The sequence below is a fragment of the Gorilla gorilla genome, chromosome 10, assembly GCF_029281585.2.
Source record: "Gorilla gorilla gorilla isolate KB3781 chromosome 10, NHGRI_mGorGor1-v2.1_pri, whole genome shotgun sequence".
Taxonomy (NCBI): domain Eukaryota; kingdom Metazoa; phylum Chordata; class Mammalia; order Primates; family Hominidae; genus Gorilla; species Gorilla gorilla.
In genome coordinates this window covers 67,007,314-67,026,626 of record NC_073234.2, presented here as the reverse complement: position 1 = coordinate 67,026,626, position 19,313 = coordinate 67,007,314, and the positions used below count along the sequence as shown (strand labels likewise).

Below are 19,313 nucleotides of genomic sequence, written 5' to 3'. Positions count from 1 at the left end.
TCTGTGCCTTTGGAGAGACTGCCCCGAGCACACAGGCCCAGCAACTGCCATCTATGGCCCCCAGGACCTAATCCCCTTCTACATAGGGTTCGATTCCTACCCACTAGTCCCTGCCAGATATCCCATGCCTATCTCATTAAGAGAATGAGGCCACACAAACACACCCAGGCCTTCATGGTGATGGAGTGGCTGGGGTCCTACCTGCCCACCCCTCATTGCTGGTTCAGAACCAGCTGTCTGACCACATCCCTACCCTGAGGTGGGACTTTGGGGACATTGTCCACCAGGGTCACTGACCACTTTTAAAGTTCCAGAAACAGAGGGCCAGCTGTTCCCCTGGAAGTTTGGTATATGGGATAAGCCAAGGCTTGCCTTCAGGAACAGGTTTTCTGCCACATAGCTGCCCAAGACCTAGGGCATCCCCAAGTTCGTGTGAAGCCTGCCTGCCATGTCCACAGCCCATGCTGACCCCTCCTGGAGCCACTGGAATGCTTGTTCCTGGGCATGTGATAAGCCCAGACAACTTCAGCCTTGCAGGACAACTATGCACATCTGGCAGCAGAAGCCACAGGGCCTATAGAAAGAAGTTGGAGGTGAAACCAGATGCTATGAGAATACTTTATTAGGCAAAACCACATATTATAAAAGTGCTTCAAAATGCAGCAGGAGGAGATGTGAAGACAAAAATGAACAAGTGCATAGTGACATATGGCTGTCAGAACACGGTAAAGAATCCACACTGCTTCCCCCCTTTACCCAAGAAAGGAAAGTTCTAGGCCACCTCCTCCTCAGCATACTCCTCAAACTTCTCATTAGCTGTGGCATCCTGATATTGCTGATATTCCGACACAAGGTCGTTCACATTGCTCTCGGCCTCCGTGAAATCTGTCTCGTATGTGCCCTCACCCGTGTACCAGTGGAGGAAGGCCGTGCACCTGTACATTGCTGTAAACTGCTCTGAGACACGCTTAAAGGGTTCTTGGATGGCTGTGTTGTTTCCAATGAAAGTGGACGATGTTTTTAGCCCCTGGGGTGGGATGTCACAGACAGCTGTTTTTGTTATCGGGGAGCCAGTCAAAGTAGCTGTTCTTATTTTGAATGTTGAACATTTGTTCATCCACCTCCCTCATGGAGATGTGACCCCTGAAAATGGCTGCTGCCATTAGGTAATGGCCATGGTGGGGGTCACAGGTGGCCATCATATTCTTAGCATCAAACATCTGCTGGGTAAGGTAAGCTCAGCCACGGGCAGTGCCCTGTACTGCTGGCTGCCCCGGCTGGTCAGTGGGGCAAAGCCAGTCATGAAGAAATGCAGCTGGGGAAATGGGACCAAGTTCACCACCAGCTTCCACAGGTCAGCATTCAGCTGGCCTGGGAAGCGCAGGCATGTGGTGACCCCACTCATGGTAGCAGACACCAGGTGGTTCAGGTCACCATAGGTGGGTGTGGGCAGTTTTAGGGTAGTGGAACATATGTTGTATAGAGCTTCGTTATCTATGCAAAAGGTCTCATGGGCATTTTCTATGAGCTGGTGGACTGAGAGCACTGTAGGGCTCTACAACGATGTCTGACACCTTGGGCAAGGGTAGGACGCTGAATTTGTTTATGATCCTGTCTGGATACTCCTCCCAGATCTTACTAATGAGAAGGGTACCCATCCCAGACACAGTCCCCCCACCCAGGAAGTGGGTCAGCTGGAAACCCTACAGGCAGTCACAGCTCTCAGACTCCTTTCTGACAATGTCCATCACCGACTCCATCAGTTCCGCGCCTTCTGTGTAGTGCCCCCTGGCCCAGTTGTTTCTGGCCCCACACTGACCTGTAAGACAGTACAGCCAGTCACTCAATGGCCAGGTATATGGTCATCAGTGGTCACCACAATGCAAAATGCTCCAAGTGTCACGTGTGAGGTGAGAGCACCATTCACCCTGCAGGTGGAGCAAATGAAACCCCCTACCCCAGAGTTACAGGGCAGCAGCCTCCCCTGTTAGAAATTAAATCAGGAGCCAAACCTGAGACAGGCTAACAGACCTCACTGCAGGTGGCTCCTGCCCATTTCCAGGGAAGGCAGTAGCCACGGCCCCAGCTCAGCTGCCTACAGGGAGTTTACATCAGTAGCTCCTCACCTTGAGGAGACACCTGGGGGTTCCTCCCAAAGCCCGTTTAGGAGAGGCAGATTGAGCTAGTGGGAGGATAGGAGGGTGTTCAGTGGCCCTGGCTCCACAGTTCCCACAGCGATGACCTTGGGGCACTCCTAGATTTTGAGCTACCCTGGCTAAGGAGCTGCACCCCAGTCCTCACCCGCAGCTCACCAAAGATGAAGTTGTCTGGCCTGAAGATCTGCCCCAAGGGCCCCGAGCGCACAGAGTCCATGGTGCCTGGCTCCAGATCCACGAACACAGCGTGGGGCACGTACCTGCCACCTGAGTGGGACCGGAGAGCATTAGCGAGGGGAGGGTCGCCGTTCCCAGGAGAGTGGTTGGGGAAGGACTGGGGTCTCACCGCTGGCCTCATTGTAGTACACGTTGATACGCTCCAGCTGCAGGTCACTGATCCCATGGTAGGTGCCTGCGGAGTCGATGGCATGTTCATCAGAGATCACCTCCCAGAACTGCAAGAGATTGGAGGGGCCAGACGAGCCAGGGCTGAGTCAGGAGGCCAGGACGCCGGAGGCGCCCCAGTACCTCTCCCACCCCCACCCGCACCCCCATCCCTAGGCCGCAGTGTCCCTGAGGTCCACACTGGCCGTCTCGCCAGCAGGCCAGTTCCACCGCGTCCCCAGCAGGGAGCCCAGGGGCCGCAAACGCAGGGGCGCCACCCCCGCCACTGCCACCACCAACATCTTCTCTGGCCACTCGGCAGGCCCGAGCTGGGCCCTCAGAGCCCCGGCTGCCAACCTTGGCGCCGATCTGGTTCCCGCACTGCCCAGTCTGTGTGAACGCTATCTCCCTCACGGCCAAGGCAGGATTAGGGCGGCAGGAGAAACGCGAGGAGGAGCAGACGCGCAGTGACCCAGCCCGCCCTCCGCCAACGCTGAAACAGCCCCACGCCCACCTCCCTCAACCTCGGATTGGGCTCCCAGAATAAGCAACAGCTTTACTTCCTCACAGGTGTACCCACCTCTGAATCCCTTGGAGTTGAACGTCTGTTGGAGAGCTCAGGTGGACTTGCTGTTGTCCTTTCCACGTTGGGGAAAGCTGGTCAGCTGGAGAACTTCCTCCCATGTCTTTAGTAAGACTAAATCCCTAGCTGAGCTGAAACTGAATGTTCCTCCCATGGGGGAGGGGAAGACTCTTGTTTCCATATTCACAGAGTGCCTTTGCACCTGTCCTAGATTGGTGACATATTTTTGTAATTGATGAGTCTTTTCATCTATTAAGAGATCTGTGGTTAGGAAAGGCCTTCCATATGTTAACAGGACTTAATTATAAGTTTAACTTTGGAGCAGTTCAAACCCTCAGTAAGCTATGGGGGTCAGAGATAGTCAGGCCTTTGATTTAGCTAGTTTTCTTTACAGTAGGATTAGCCCTTTCAACTTTCCAGAGGACTGCAGTCTCCAGGCAGAGTGAAAGTAATATTGGATTCTTAAAGCTGAGGATAGGTATTGGGATATGCCTACTGTGAAAGATGGGCCATTGCCACTTTGCAGGCTTTTAGATTACCCAAACTGAGGAATTATTTCTTCTGGTAAACATTTTTCAGATGAGGTGGCGAATGCCTCGATCTAACCAGTGAAGGTATCAGTAAGCATTAGCAAATATTTGAATCTCCTGCAGAAAGGCATCTGAGTAAATTAGAGTTGCCAGTTCTCACCTGGATAGGTTCCTCAGTGTTGGACAGGTTTAACTGGAGAAGGAGAAAATTGCTGGCCATTTGGGTCATGTCAGCACAGAGCTCACAGGACTGAGTCACCTGTTTTAGTGTCTTGAAAAGATTTACCCCCATAAACAAATGAGACATTAACAGAAACAAAAAATCCCTTCTAGGGTGAAAAGAATCATGAAAGTGCTGAATTATTTTCCTATGATTGGTACTTGGCGTTAGTAATTTATTACCATCATTCAGCCAGCCACAGGGGTCCTGGACTGAACTGCAAACCCTGGCCCATTTTTGTTCTTCTTCAGAGTATTCTGGCCCAGTTCTATGTATGCTGACCAGCACGCCCATAAGCTTCTTTGGCCCTTTCAGTGCAGGGGCCTTGGCTGTGGTGTCTACAAGGGCATTTCCTTTTATGTGGTCAGTCTGTCTTTTGAGGTCCTCTGCAATTAATTATAGTCATTTTTGGCAGCAAAGCAGCATTCTAACAAGCTCAAAATCTGAATGATGTTGTATGGAAAAGCGCTTGGAGGTCAGGAGTCCCTATCCATTCCAAATTGCAGCGTAAACATGAAGCACTAAAAAATCATACTTGGAATCAGTGTAAATGTTAACTTTTAAATCCTTTCCCAGCTGCAGGGGCCTAGTAAGTTCAATTAACTCAGCTTTTTGAGCTGAGGTAGAGACCAGCAATACTTGTGCCTTGATTCTCTTGTGCTGACTAATAATAGTATATCTAGTCCTTCTGTTTTCCTGATGCATAAAACAACTTGCATCTGTTAACCACTCTTCCTTGGGATGGTCAAGGGGCTCATCTCTCTTAAGTCTGGCCTCCTATAATAAATTTGTTTTATAACCCGTGACATACTTTGGCTGTGTCCCCAGTCAAATCTTATCTTGAATTGTAGCTCCCATAATTCCCATATATCATGGGAGGGACCCAGTGGGAGGTAATTGAATTGGGGGATGGGTCTTTCCCATGCTGTTCTCATGACAGTGAATAAGCCTCATGAGATCTGATGGTTTTCATTTATTTATTTATTTTTGAGACATAGTCTTTCTCTGTTGCCCAGGCTGGAGTGCAGTAGCATGATCTTGGCTCACTGCAATCTCTGACTCCTGGGTTCAAGCGATTCTCCTGTCTCAGCCTCCCAAGTAGCTGGGATTACAGGCACCCACCACCATGCCTGGCTAATTTTTGTACTTTTAGTATAGACGGGGTTTCACCATGTTGGCCAGGCTGGTCTCGAAATCCTGACTCAGGTGATCCACTGCCTTGGCCTCCCAAAGCGATGGGATTACAGCTGATGGTTTTATAAAGGGGAATTTCCCTACACAAGCTCTTTTGCCTGCTGTCATGTAAGAGATGGGACTTTGCTCCTCATTTGCCTTCTGCCATGAGTGTGAGGCCTCCCCAATCATGTGGAACTGTGAGTCAATTAAACCTCTTTTCTTTATAAACTACCCAGCCTCAGATATGTCTTTATTAGCAGCATGAGAATAGACTAATACAACCTGTATGCCAGAAAGGCTGGGAGCACCTGTGGACTCTGGCAGATAAGTAGCTGGGTTTATGGTTTGTCAGGCTTTAAAGGTTATGTCTGGAGTGTCTAGCAATAAGGCCTGATACTTTCATAAATATTCTCCTATTATCCACTGGTGACTTTTATCTTCCAGGACCACCTTCCCTTGGTGTGAGGTCAAAAACCTGTAGGTGCTGTCCTAATGTTAGTTTATTAGCTTTGCCTACTAGAAAAGTTGTATCAGCAATAGCTCTAAGACATCAAGGCCATCCTGAGGCCACCTGGTCTATCTGCTTAGAAAATTAGGCTACTGGCCTTGGAATGTTCCCATTTTGGGACAAGATTACCCAAGGCCTGTGTCTTGCTTTTTGGCTACATAAAGCAAAAATGGTTCATCCAACTTGGGGACTCCCACAGCTGCAGCAAAGCCCAATTTCTCCTTGAGAGTATTGAAGGTTTGCTTGCAGTTCTAATTACATTCTAGGAGCTGTAAATCATTCCCTTTAGTGTATCATATAAAGGGTTGGCTACATGTCCCAATCTGGGCACCCATAAGCAGCAGTACCCAGACATCTCCTAAAAAAGCCTACAGTCATTTGTTGGACTAGGACCCTTGGATGACTAAAACAACTTTTTTATCTTCTAGGGATGTTGATCAGTTCCAGAGGTTAAGACAGATTCCAAATATTTAAGTCTTTTAGTCAAAATCTGAGCCCTGTATGGTGATACCCTATATCTGTAAGTTCCCAGGAAAGTTACCAGTTTAACAGTATTATTATTTGAGTCTTCTTTAGTTGGGCTAGCAATGAGCAAGTCACCTACATACTGAATAATTGTGTCCCTTTCCAATTGTAGATTTCTTAAGTCCTTAGCTGGAGCATTTTCTAATAAGTGGGGGCTATCCCAGAACCCTTCAGAGATGACTGTCCAGGTTAATTTTGCGGCTGAATGCGTATCTGGATCAGTCCATTCAAAGGCAAACATATTGTGAATCTGGATGCATTGAGATGCAGAAAAATGAGGCTTTCAGGTTTAAGAATGTAAACCAGCTTGCATCCCCTGGGACTTGGGTAAGTATTGGGGACAATGAGGTGTACGGAGACAACTGCATTTATTAATGCTCTAAGGTTTCTGACAAATCTATAATTGCCATTAGGCTTTTCATCTGGTAACATGCGAGTATTGTAAGGAGACTCTCATGGCCTTAATAACTCATATGGCAAGAATTTAGCAATAAGGGTTTGAGGCCGGGCATGGTGGCTCACTCCTGTAATCCCAGCACTTTGGGAGGCCGAGACAGGCAGATCACGAGGTCAGGTGATCAAGACCAACCTGGCTAACATGGTGAAACCCTGTCTCTACTAAAAATACAAAAAAAAAAAAAAATTAGCCTGGCATTGTGGTGGGCACCTGTAGTCTCAGCTACTCAGGAGGCTGAGGCAGGAGAATGGGGTGAACCCGGGAGGCGGAGCTTGCAGTGAGCCGAGATTGTGCCACTGCACTCCACCGTGGGTGACAGAGTGAGACTCCATCTCAAAAAAAAAAAAAAAAAACACACACAAGGATTTGAATTTCCTCGCATGCTTCTTGCCTTAAAATGTATTGTCTCTTCTGAGGGTGAGGAGCGCTAGGCTGAAGTTGGATTTGGATGAGGGAGGTGTTTAGTGCATTTCCCAGAGCCTGTGTGGCCCAAACCTCAGGATTTACTTGAGACAACACCTCAGGTGGTAAACGTGACAGCTCATTCTTAACTTCTTTTTTCCCCTGAGGGGTCAGGAACAAAAGTAACACTTTCTCTGCTTTATGATCTGTGAAGGTGACCATGACTTGGTCTCCTGAGTCAATAAACCTCTCCCCAGTAAGAGGTCAGGCATTCAGAAAGTAATAAAAAGGCAGGTGAGAAACCCAGAGGCCCTGGAGGACAACTTACAAGATAAGAAAGGCAGTGTTTTTGGGCATGTCCATCATGAGAAGACAGGAGCCCTTGTATTGAATCAGAACAGTCATCTGCTCCCACATCTAATAAGAAGTTAATACTCCTACCTGCCACTTCAAGAGTCACCTGAGGCTCCTCCATCTCTGGATAGCTAATAGTCCAATGGGAGCAGAGGCAAGAAGTATCAGGCCCTACCACTTTGGGATCCGCTGGGCTCTGATGATGGCTCCCTTGGAAGCGCAGTGCATTTCCTTCGGCAGTGGCTGACCTTCTTAGAGAAGGCACATTGATTTATATCCAAGGCATAGTGGCCCAGAGGCACAGACTGGGGCTTTTACCTTTTCACTTCCTGTGTGAGGGCCAGGGGTTAAGGGGCTGCCTCTGAAGTGGTGGAGAGCACAAGGCTGCAGCTAGAAGCTGGGCCTCTTGTGAGATTTGCTTTATTTTATGTTTTCTCTGTCCTATTCCTGTGATGGAAAACTGCAAAAGCCAAGTCTAAAAGCTGATCTGTGGGAGTCTGGAAGCCTAAGACTGCTTTTGGCGGCTTCCTGCAGATATCAGAAGCAGCCTGGGCTATAAAATAAACTAGCAATGCTGCAATGCCTGTCCCTTCTTGGAGTCAGGGGCAGTGTTAGTGTATTTCCTCAAGGTCTAAATTATCCACCCTTGTAATAAGGCTGGGATTTCATCTTTTCCCTGAGTAATTTTCCAGACTTTATAAAAATTAAAAAGCTTTATCACACTTTTTTTTATTCCTTCAAGGAGTCAAATAATCATTATTTTTTCTCTATATATCCCACTTTCTTCCTAATTCATTTCTCTTTTCTAGATTCTAGTTGTCTTTTGGGTCCTTGTCAGGCACTGCTGTGCCTCCTACTTGATAGGTGCCATGTACCTGGTTGCAGGCTGCCACCCTATTAGCTCTAGCCACTCCCATAATACAGTGCTTTTCTACCATGCAGCAGGTAAACATAAATATATGCAAATCTTGCCTGCTTAAATTTGTCTATGAATTTTCCTGGAACCTCTGAAAACTATTTTAGTCTTTCCTTGCATATGGCTAATTCAGACATAGTAAAGGGTACATATACCTATAGAGTGTCCCTATTATCACCTGTCACTTCCCAGAGAGGGCAAAAATTCAACTTTGTGAGCTGATAAGAGGGCCCACTGCAGGTTGTTCTTGTGAAGCTCGGGTGTTTCGAGAGCGGGGTATGTATGTAAGACACGACTCGAAGGGCAGGGAGAAGATGATGACTGGACACTAGATAACCCTGGAATACTAGAAGGAATTAATAACATGTTGCACACCTCAACAGAACTGGAAGGAGTCTGACTGTGTTTTTATTGGGTGCTTGGACTGGCAGGGGAGAGTTCAGCCCCAGCTAAGAAAAGCCTAATATTAAGAGGCACTTGCATTAAAAGGGTAATCAATTATGAGCCATCCCTATTTTGTCTTTTCCTCCATAGAACATATAGAAGCCCATTTTAATTTTTTATCCTGACCAAGCATTAGAGAAGCCTGTATATAATATATTTCCTCCCACTTAGTTTCTCTTCTGTAAAACTAATTAAGCTTCAAAAAAAAGGAGTCAGACCAAACAGGGGAAATGAGAAGGCTGTAAGTTGTGTATTGTAATGTATGAGTCCATTTTCGCACTGCCATGACAAAACTGACAAAAATCTTTCAGGGAAAAAGTGACATGCTGGGTTTAGAAAGTAGGGTCCAGCTGCGCTACACCAGCTCATCAAAGATGACCTTATGGTTAAGAAATGAAACAAAACTGTTAAGAAAAAGTTTCATGTTCTCCATCTTGAGGCTAATCATTTGCAGAGGATTGTCATAAAAGAGGCTGTCACTAAACAGGCATATATGAACTTATCATGTAGGGCTGTTAAATATCACATTCCAACTTCTAGTCATAATGATGGAGAGGCTATTGCTGATTTTTTCTGATAATTAAGGTACAAAAATACTAGGTTCCAAGACATCTCTTTTTTTCAGTGTCACTTGGATCAGTGGCAAATTAAATAAGCAATCAGCTAAAAGTCAGAGGGTCATTGAGGAAAGTAAAAGCTAAACTGTTTGGGGCCTCTTTCCTGGGGCAGCCTATAGGCTACCACAAAACACAGGCAGTGAGCAGAAAGGTGACAAGATGCAGAGCACTCAGGTGAGGGACAGAGAGCACAAGGTGGACAGTCCAAAAAGAGAAAGTGGCAAACATCTTGTTTAGCCAAATCCATTCCTCTCAATATACCCCAGGGACTCTAACCTTGTAAGCTTGGCCTCTAATCTGAGTATGACACCCCCAACTCTCTAACTTTTTGGACTGAATCTCTCACCTGAACATTATACCCTAGGGTCTCTCACTTAACGTAATGGTGGATAATCATTCTTTCCCACCTGAATGGCTTCACGACTCTAAAAGATGGCCCACTTGCCAGCTGATTAATTCTGTGTGGAATGTTTTCCTTGGAGTAGGGGTCTTGTCTTGGTGTCCCTTCATGGTGTTGCTGAAAAATGTTGCTGGAAGAGCATCCTGATACAGAGCACAAAGTAGGATTCTTAGATCATGTGCAGGAAAAAATTTGAGGTGAGTCAGAGAGCACAGTGAAAGAAGCAAGTTTATTAGAAATGACTCCATTACAGAGTTGGACACCCTCAGAAAACAAAAGCAGGAATGTGTTGTCTTTTGTTAGTGTCTCTACTTATAAGTAACTATAAAGAGAAAGAATTCTAATTAAACTTGGAAGGTGCAGATGTACTCACTAAAGTCAGGGGCTGTTGGTTTTAACAATGACCATTAACCTGTTGACCTAAGCTAGCTCATTTATATTATCTTTAAGAAAAAATGCTGCACTCCTAGGACATTTACACATTTTTCAGGCTTGGTGGAAGATGTCTTATATGGCCATAAATGTTCTGCAATTGTAATTCATGGCCAGCTAAAAAATGTGGCTATTTTCAGACCATAAGTATTAACCTTCTAGATGCCTTGTGAGTACCTAGGTACTCATATTAAGATTGAATATTCTAGTCATGTTTATTAAACTAGAAGCTAGGTAACCATGAGTTCCTCTAACACAGCAAGTCTACTTCTCAAGGACAAAGTGTATTTCTCAGGAATTTTGTGCATTTTGTTTGTTGGAATTTGGTATGTTTACCAAAATGGCAGAAAAGGGTGAAATTAGTCCTCAAAGATTTCTCAGGATTGGATTTAAAGTAAACAAAGTGATTATAGTTAATATGCAAGTTGATACAGTTGATATTCAAAAGAAATTTTGTTTGAAACACAATGAGAGTTTAATTAATTAATTATTATTATTACTATTTTGTGACAGAATCTTTCTCTGTTGCCCTGGCTGGAGTGCAGTGCACCATCTTGGCTCACTGAAACCTCTGCCTCCCAGGTTCAATCGATTCTCCTGCCTCAGCCTCCCAAGTAGCTGCAATTACAGGCATGCATCACCACACCCAGCTAATTTTTGTATCTTTAGTAGAGACGGGGTTTCACTCTGTTGGCCAGGTTGGTCTCAAACCCCTGACGAAATGTGATCTGCCCACCTTGGCCTCCCAAATTGCTGGGATTACAGGCATGAGCCACAACTCCCAGCCACAATGAAGTTTTTAAATAATTCTAACTGATTTCCTGCTGTTGAGCAGGGAGCTGAGCAAATTCAACAGATCATGGGCCTAAAGTAGAAGACTGAGGAGAAACTCTGGAACATGTGATTAAATTAATTACAATTGAAACCAAATCAAATTTAATAAGGCTGTACCTCTTAGTTTCAAGATGTTTCCCATCATTTTGAAATGTGGTGTCATTCAGTGGAAAAGAAAAATAGTGTTTATCTCCAGAGTAAAGAAAGGGGTTCCCTGCAGGGATTGATTGACGGAGAGCTATGGCTCAGGATTAAAAATTCTTCTTTTTTCCACTTATAAACTAAAAATTAATCTCTAAGCCCCTACTGACTAAATGGACCCCTCTTCTTGGATAGGGACATTTTAAAGTTAACCTGAAAACTAGTTCAAGCCATGGGTCACACATGCCTCATTATACTCTCCTCCTCTCTTTGGTTTTAATTTTAATTTTTAATTTATTTTTGTGGGTACATAGCCAGTGTATATATATATGGGGGTACATGGCATACTTTGATACAGGCATGCAATGAGTAATACATAATAAAAAATGGGGTATCCATCCCCTCAAGAATTTATAGCTTGTGTTATAAACAATCCAATTATACTCTTTTAGTTTTTATAAAATGTATAAATCATTTTTGACTATAATCACCCTGTTGTGCTATCAAATACTGTCTTATTCATTCTTTCTAACAATTTTTTGCACACATTTAGCATCCCCACTATTCCCCTCTACCCCCACTGCCCTTCCCAGCCTCTGGTAACCACCTTTATACTCTCTATCTCTATGACACCAATTGTTTTGAATTTTAGCACCCACAAATAAGTGAGAACATGTGACATTTGTCTTTCTGTACCTGACTTATTTAACTTAACACAAAGACTTTCAGTTCCATTTATGTTATTGCAAATGACAGACTCTCATTCTTTCTTATAGCTGAATAGTACTCCATTGTGTATATGTACCACATTTTCTCTATCCAGTCATCTGTTTATGGAAATTTAGGTTTCTTCCAAATCTTGGCTATTTCTAGCATTTGTTTCTGACTGACTTCTGGATAAAAGCCACCTTAACTGGGGTGAAATGATATCTCATTTTGGGTTTGATTTGCATTTCTATAATGATCAGTAATGTGGAGCACCTTTTCATTTGCCTGTTTACCATTTGTCTGTCTTGTTTCCATAAATGTCTACTTAAATTTTTTGTCCACTCTTTAATTAGATTACTACATTTTTTCTGTAGAATTTTTTGAACTCAATATATTGCAGTGTATTAGTCTGTTTCTACACTGCTATAAAAAAACAGACACTGGGTTATTTATTTATCTATTTATTTATTGAGATGAAGACTTGCTCTGTCGCCTAGGCTAGAGTGCAGTGGTATGATCTTGGCTCACCGCAACCTCTGCCTCCCGGGTTCAAGCAATTCTGTGCCTCAGCCTCCTGAGTAGCTGGGATTACATTACAGGCACCGCCCACCATGCCCAGCTAGTTTTTGTACTTTTAGTAGAGACAGGGTTTCACCATCTTGGCCAGGCTGGTCTTGAACTCCTGACCTTATGATCCACCTGCCTCGGCCTCCCAAAGTGCTGGTATTATAGGTGTGAGCCACTGCACCTGGTGAAAAATTTTTAAGGAAATAGGTTTAATTGACTCATAGTTCCACATGGCTGGGGAGGCCTCAGGAAACTTACAATCACGGCAGGAGGGGAAGCAGGCACCTCTTATATGACAGCAGGCGAGACAGCATGTATGTGAAGCAAAGGGGTAAGAGCCCCTTATAAAACCATCAGATCTCAGGAGAACTCACTAATTATCAGAAGAACAGCATGGGGAAACTACTTCCATGATCCAATCATCTTCTACCAGGTCTCTCCCTCAACACCTGGAGATTACAATTCAATATGAGATTTGAGTGGGGACGCAAAGCCTAACGATATCATGTAGCTATTAATTGCTTTTCAGATGGGTAATTTAAAAATGTTTTCTCCCTTTCTGTGGATTTTCTCTTCACTTTGTTTATTGTTTCCTTCACTTTGAAAAAGCTTTCAGACTTGCTGTAACTCCATCTGTCCATGTTTGCTTTGGTTGTCTGTGCTTACGGGGCATTATTTAAGAATTTTTTTGCCCAAACCAATGCCCTAGAGAGTTTATCCAATGTTTTCTTGTAGAAGTTTGATAGTATGAGGTGTTAGGTTTAAGTCTTTAATTCACTTTAATTTGATTTTTGTATGTGGCAAGAAATAGGGTTCTAGTTTCATTTTTCTGCCTATGGCTTGCCAGTTTTCCCAGCCCTATTTATTACAGAAACTGTCTTATTTTTTCTTGTATGTTGTTGTTGAAAATAAGTTTAGTTTAGCTGTATGAGTTTGTTTTGTTGAAAATAAGTTTAGTTTAGCTGTATGAGTTTGTTTCTAAGTTTTCTATTTCATTCCATTTGTCTTTCTGTCTGTTTTTATTCTAGTGTCATGCTGTTTTAATTACTATAGCTTGATAGTATAGCTTGATAGTATAATTACTATAGCTTGATAGTATAATTTAAAACCAGGTAATGGGATTCCTCCAGTTTTATTTTACGTACTCAGCATAGCTTTGACTATTATGGTGTTTTGTGGTTCCATATATATTTCAGAATTTTTTTTCTATTTCTGTGAGGAATGTCATTGTTATTTTGATAGAGATGGCATGAAATGTATAGGTTGCTATGGATTGTATGGACATTTTTAAAAATACTGATTCTTCCAATCTGTGAACAAAGAAATATCTTTCCATTTTTTTGTGTGTCCTCTTTCATTTCTTTTATCAGTGTTTTACAGTTTTAATTGTTGAGAACTTTTATTTCTTTGGTAAATTCCCATACATTATGTTTTATTTGTGGCTATTGCAAATAGGAATATTTTTTAAATTCTCTTTCAGCTTGTTGACTGTTGGCATATAGAAATCCTACTGATTTTTATATGTTGATTTTGTATTCTGCAAATTTACTCGTTATTTCTTCTAATAGTTTTTTGGTGGATATATAGACCATTCTCACATTGCTACAAAAATAATTGGTGACTGGTTAATTTATAAAGAAAATAGGTTTAATTAGCTCATGTTCTACAGGCTGTACGGAAAGCATAGCACTGGCTTCTGCTTCTGGGGAAGCCTCTGACAACTGACAATCAAGGTGAAAAATAAATCTGGTGCTTGCACATCACATGGTAAGTGTGAGGGCAGGGGAAAAGTGCTACACACACTTGTAGATGACCAGCTCTCCTGAAAACTTACTATTGTGGGAATGGCACCAAAGGAAATGATGCCAAATTATTCATGGAAATCCTGCCCTCATGATTCAATCACCTCCCCACTAGGCCCACTTCCAACATTGAGGATTACATTTCAATATAAGATTTTGGTGGGAACACATACCCAAACTATATCATTTTGCCACTGGCCATTCCAAATCTCATATCCTTCTCATATTTCAAAATACAATCATGACTTCTCAATAATCCCCAAAGTCTTAACTCATTTCAGCCTTAACTTAAAAGTCAAAAGTCTCACCTAAGACAAAGCTAGTTTCTTACTCCTATAAGCCTATAAAATAAAAAAAAAGTTAGGTACTTCCAAGATAAAAATGGGACATAGGCATTGGGTAAATACTCCTATTCTAAAAGGAAGAAATCAGCTAAAAGGAAGGGTCCACAGCACCCATGCAAGTCTGAAACCCAGAATGGGAGTTATTGAATTGTAACGCTCCAAAATAATTATTTTTGACTCTATGTCCCATTTCCAGGGCACACTAATGTCTTGGGAAGTTTTGACCTTTTGGCTTTGCATGGTTCAGCCTGCACAGCTGCTCTCATGGGCTGGTATTGTGTGCCTCTGGCTGGTTTTGTGTTCCTCTGGCTTTTCCAGGTGCAAGGTGTAAGCTGTAGCTAGATCTACCATTCTGGGGTCTGGAGGACAGTGATCCTCTCCTCACAGATCCTCTCCTCACTAGGCCATGCCCCAGTGGGGGACCTACATGGGGACTGTAACCCCACATTTCTTCTCTGCATTGTTTTAGCAGAAGTTCTCCATGAGGGCTCCACCCCTGCAGCATGCTTCTGCCTGCACACTCTGGCTTTTTCATACATCCTTTGAAATAAACGTGGAGGCTCCCAAATCTCAACTCTTGCATTTTGTACACCCTCAGGCCTAACATCACATGAAAGCTACCAAGGCTTATGGCTTGCACACCCTCTGAAGCAGTGACTATAGTTGTAACTGGGCCAATTTGCACTACACCTGGAGCTGGAGCAGTGACCAGGATGCAGGGAGCCATGTTCCAAAGCTACCCAAGGCAGCAGGTCCTGGGCCTGGTCCCAGAAACTATTCTTTTCTTTTAGGCCCCAGGGCCTGTGATGGGATGCTGCTTCTTAGGTAGATAAAATGCCTTCAATTCCTCTTTCCCATTGCCTTGGCCATCAACACTTGCTTTCTTTTTTTTTTTTTAGGTTATACAAATATCTCTAATAAGTGGTTCTTCCACAGCCTGCTTGAATTCCTCTCTTATAAAAGCTTTTTATTTTTCTGCCACTTGACTAGGCTGCAAAGTTTTCAAGATTTTACACTATGCTTCCCTTGTAAGTATAAGTTACAACTTTTTTTTTTCTCCAACATCTGAGCATAGGTGGTTAGAAGCAGCCAGGCCACATCTTGAATGCTTTGCTGCTTAGACATTTTTCCAACAGAAACCCTAAATCATCACTTTCAAATTCAAACTTTTATATATCCCTAGGGCATGACAGAAATTCAGCCAACCAGTTTGCTAAGATGACATGCATGACCTTTGCTTTGGTCCTAATAAGTTTCTAATTTTCATCTGAGACCTCCTCAGCCCAGGCTTCACTGTCCAGATCACTATCAGCATTTTGGTCACAGCCATACAACCAGTCTCTAAGAAAATCTCAACTTTCTGTCATTTTTCTGTCTTCTTCTGGGTCCTACAAACTCTTCCAACCTCTGCCTGTTTACTCAATTACAAAGCTGATTCCACATTTTCAGGTATTCTTATAACAATTTTCCACTCCTTGGTGCGAATTTTCTGTATTAATCTATTTTTGCATCACTATAAATACCTGAGACTGTGTAATTTATCTTTTAAAAAGGAGGTTTAAGTGGCCCATGATTCTACAGGCTGTAGAGAAGCTGTAGCACTGGTACACACTTCTGGGGAGGCCTCTGGGAGTTTACAGTCATGGCAGAAGTTGAAGCAGAATCTTGCACATCACAGGGCAAAAAGCAAGAACAAAAAACAGAGAGGCACGTTGTTACACACTTTTAAATAACCAGATCTTATGGGAACTCACTCACTATCATTGAAGGGGTGGCCTGCCCCTCCACACCTGTGGGTATTTCTAGTTGGGTGGGACAAGAGACTGAGAAAAGAAATAAAACACAGAGACAAAGTATAGAGAAACAACAGTGGGCCCAGGGGACCGGCACTCAGGACACCAAGGACCTGCACTGGCACTGGCCTCTGAGTTCCCTCAGTTTTTACTGATTATTGTTTTCATTATTTCAGCAGAAAGGAATGTAGTAGGAGAGCAGGGTGATAATAAGGAGAAGGTCAACAAAAAACATGTGAGCAAAAGAATTTATATCATAATTAAGTTCAAGGGAAGGTACTATGCCTGGACATGCATGCAGGCCAGATTTATGCTTCTGTCCACCCAAACATCTCAGCGGAGTAAAGAATAACAAGGCAGCATTACTGCAAACATGTCTTGCCTCCCACCACAGGGCAGCTTTTCTCCTATCTCAGAGTTGAACAAATGTACAATCGGGTTTTACACCGAGACATTCAGTTCCCAGGGGCAAGCAGGAGACAATGGCCTTCCTCCATCTCAACTGCAAGAGACTTTCCTCTTTTACTAATCCACCTCAGCACAGACCCCTTACCGGTGTCGGGCTGGTGGACAGTCAGGTCTTTTTCATCCCATGAGGCCATATTTCAGACTATCATATGGGGAGAAACCTTGGACAATATCCCGCTTCCAAGGGCAGAGGTCCCTGCGGCTTTCCACAGTGCATTGTGCCCCTGGTTTATTGAGACTAGAGAATGGCAATGACTTTTACCAAGTATACTGCTCGTAAACATTTTGTTAACAAGGCACATCCTGCACAGCCCTGGATCCCTTAAACCTTGATTTTATACAACACATGTTTTTGTGAACTCCAGGTTGGGTCAAAGTGGCTGGGGCAAAGTGGCTGGGTCAAAGCTACAAATTAACAACATCTCAGCAAAGCAATTGTTTAAAGTACAGGTCTTTTTCAAAATGGAGTCTCTTATGTCTTCCCTTTCTACATAGACACAGTGACAGTCTGATCTCTCTTTCTTTTCCCTACAATCATGAGGATAGTACCAAATGGGATGGTGCTAAGCCATTTATGAGTATTCCACCCCGTTGGTTATATCACCTTTCACCAGGCCCACCTCCAACATTGAGAATTACATTTAAATATGAAATGTGGGAGGGGACACACATTCAAACCCTATCAGGGGAGTCTTTATGTTTTTTTTCAAATAGAAGATTGTATCATTGGCAAAAAAGATAATTTGACTTCTTTTCCAATTGGGATGGTTTTATTGCTTTCTCTTATCTGATTGCTCCAGATAGGACTTTCAGAATTATGTTGAATAACAGTGGTAAAAGTGGATATTCTTGTCATCTTCCAGATTTTAGAGAAAAGGATTTTAGTTTTTCCCCACTTAGTATGATACTAGCTGTGGGTCTGCCATATATGACTTTTATTATGTTGAGGTATGTTCATTCCATACCCAGTTTTCAAAGGTTTTTATTATTAAAGAGTATTAAGTTTTATCAAATTTTTAGTATAATTGAAATGATTATGTGGATTTTGTCCTTCATTCTGTTTTATTTGTTATTTATTTATTTATTTATTTGTTTATTTATTTATTTATTTATTTATTTATTTTTTTGAGATGAAGTATCCTTCTGTCACCCAGGCTGGAGTGCAATGGCATGATCTTGGCTCACTGTAACCTCCATCTCCAGGGTTCAAGTGATTCTCCTGTCTCAGCCTCCCAAGAAGCTGGTATTACATTTGCCCACCATAGCGCCTGTCTAATTTTTGTATTTTTAGTAGAGATGGGGTTTCACCATGTTGGCCAGGATGGTTTTGAACTCCTGACCTCAGATGACCCGCCCACCTCAGCTTCCCAAAGCACTGGGATTACAGGCATGAGCCACTGCACCCAACCCCTTCATTCTGTTTATATGATATATCACATTGATTGATTTGCATGTTGAACCATCCTTGCATCTCTGGGATAAATCCCACTTGGTCATTATGACTTACCTATTTATGTGTTGTTTAATGCAGTTTGCTAGGATTTTTGCAAATTTTTGCATCAATATTCTCAGATATGGGCCTGTAGTTTGCTTTTTTAATGTGCCTTTGTCTGGTTTTGATATCAGTGTATTACTAGCCTCAAAGAATGAGTCTGGAAATTTTCTTTCCTTATCTATTTTTCAGTCTGGTCCTACAGACTTTTTATTATGGGTTTAGTTTTGTTACTTGTTATGGGTCTGTTAGGGTTTTGGATTTTTTCCTAGTTCAATCTTGGTAAGTTGTGTATGTCAAAGAAGTAATTTCCTCTAGGTTTTCTAATTTGTTGGCATATGATTGCTCATAGTAGCCACTAATGATCCTTTGATTTTTTGAAGCGTTACTTGTATTGTCTCCATTTTCACTTCTGATTTTATTAATTTGTATCTTCTCTGTCTAAATATTTGTCAATTGTTTTACTTTTCAAAAAAATCAACTTTTTGTTTCATTGATCGTTGGCATTGTTGTCTTCATTTTAACTTTATTTCTGCTCTAATCTCTATTATTTCTTTTCTTCTAATTTTGAGTTTGGTTTGGCCTTTTTATTCTAGTTAATTAAGGTGTATTGTTAGGTTATTTATTTGAGGCTTTTCTGTTTTTTATGTAGGCACTTACAGTTATAAATTTTCCTTTCATAATAGTAGCTCTTTTACTATATTCCATAGGTTTTACTATGCTATGTTTTAATTATTATTTGTTTCAAGAAATTTTTCTATTTTCTTTTTAACTTTTTTATTGACATACTGATTATTCAGGAACATATTATTTAATGTCCAAGTGTTTGTATAGTTTCTGAAATTCATTGTTTAATTTGTTTCTAGTTTTATTCCATTGTGTTCAGAGAAAATGCTTGATATTACTTCAATTTTTTTTTGAATGTTTTTAGACTTGTTACTTAACATATGGTCTATCCTTGAGAATAACCCATGTGCTGAGGAGAAGAATGTGTATTCTGCAACTGTCAAATGAAATTTTCTGCAAATATATATTAGGTTCATTTGTTCTATAGGGCAGA

General features: G+C 42.5%; 1 pseudogene; it reads right to left on the bottom strand.

Annotated features, from left to right (window-relative positions):
- Positions 1–772: 772 nt before the first annotated feature.
- LOC101153784 (tubulin beta-8 chain-like) lies at positions 773–2,388 on the bottom strand (annotated as a pseudogene).
- Between the last annotated feature and the right edge of the window lie 16,925 nt (positions 2,389–19,313).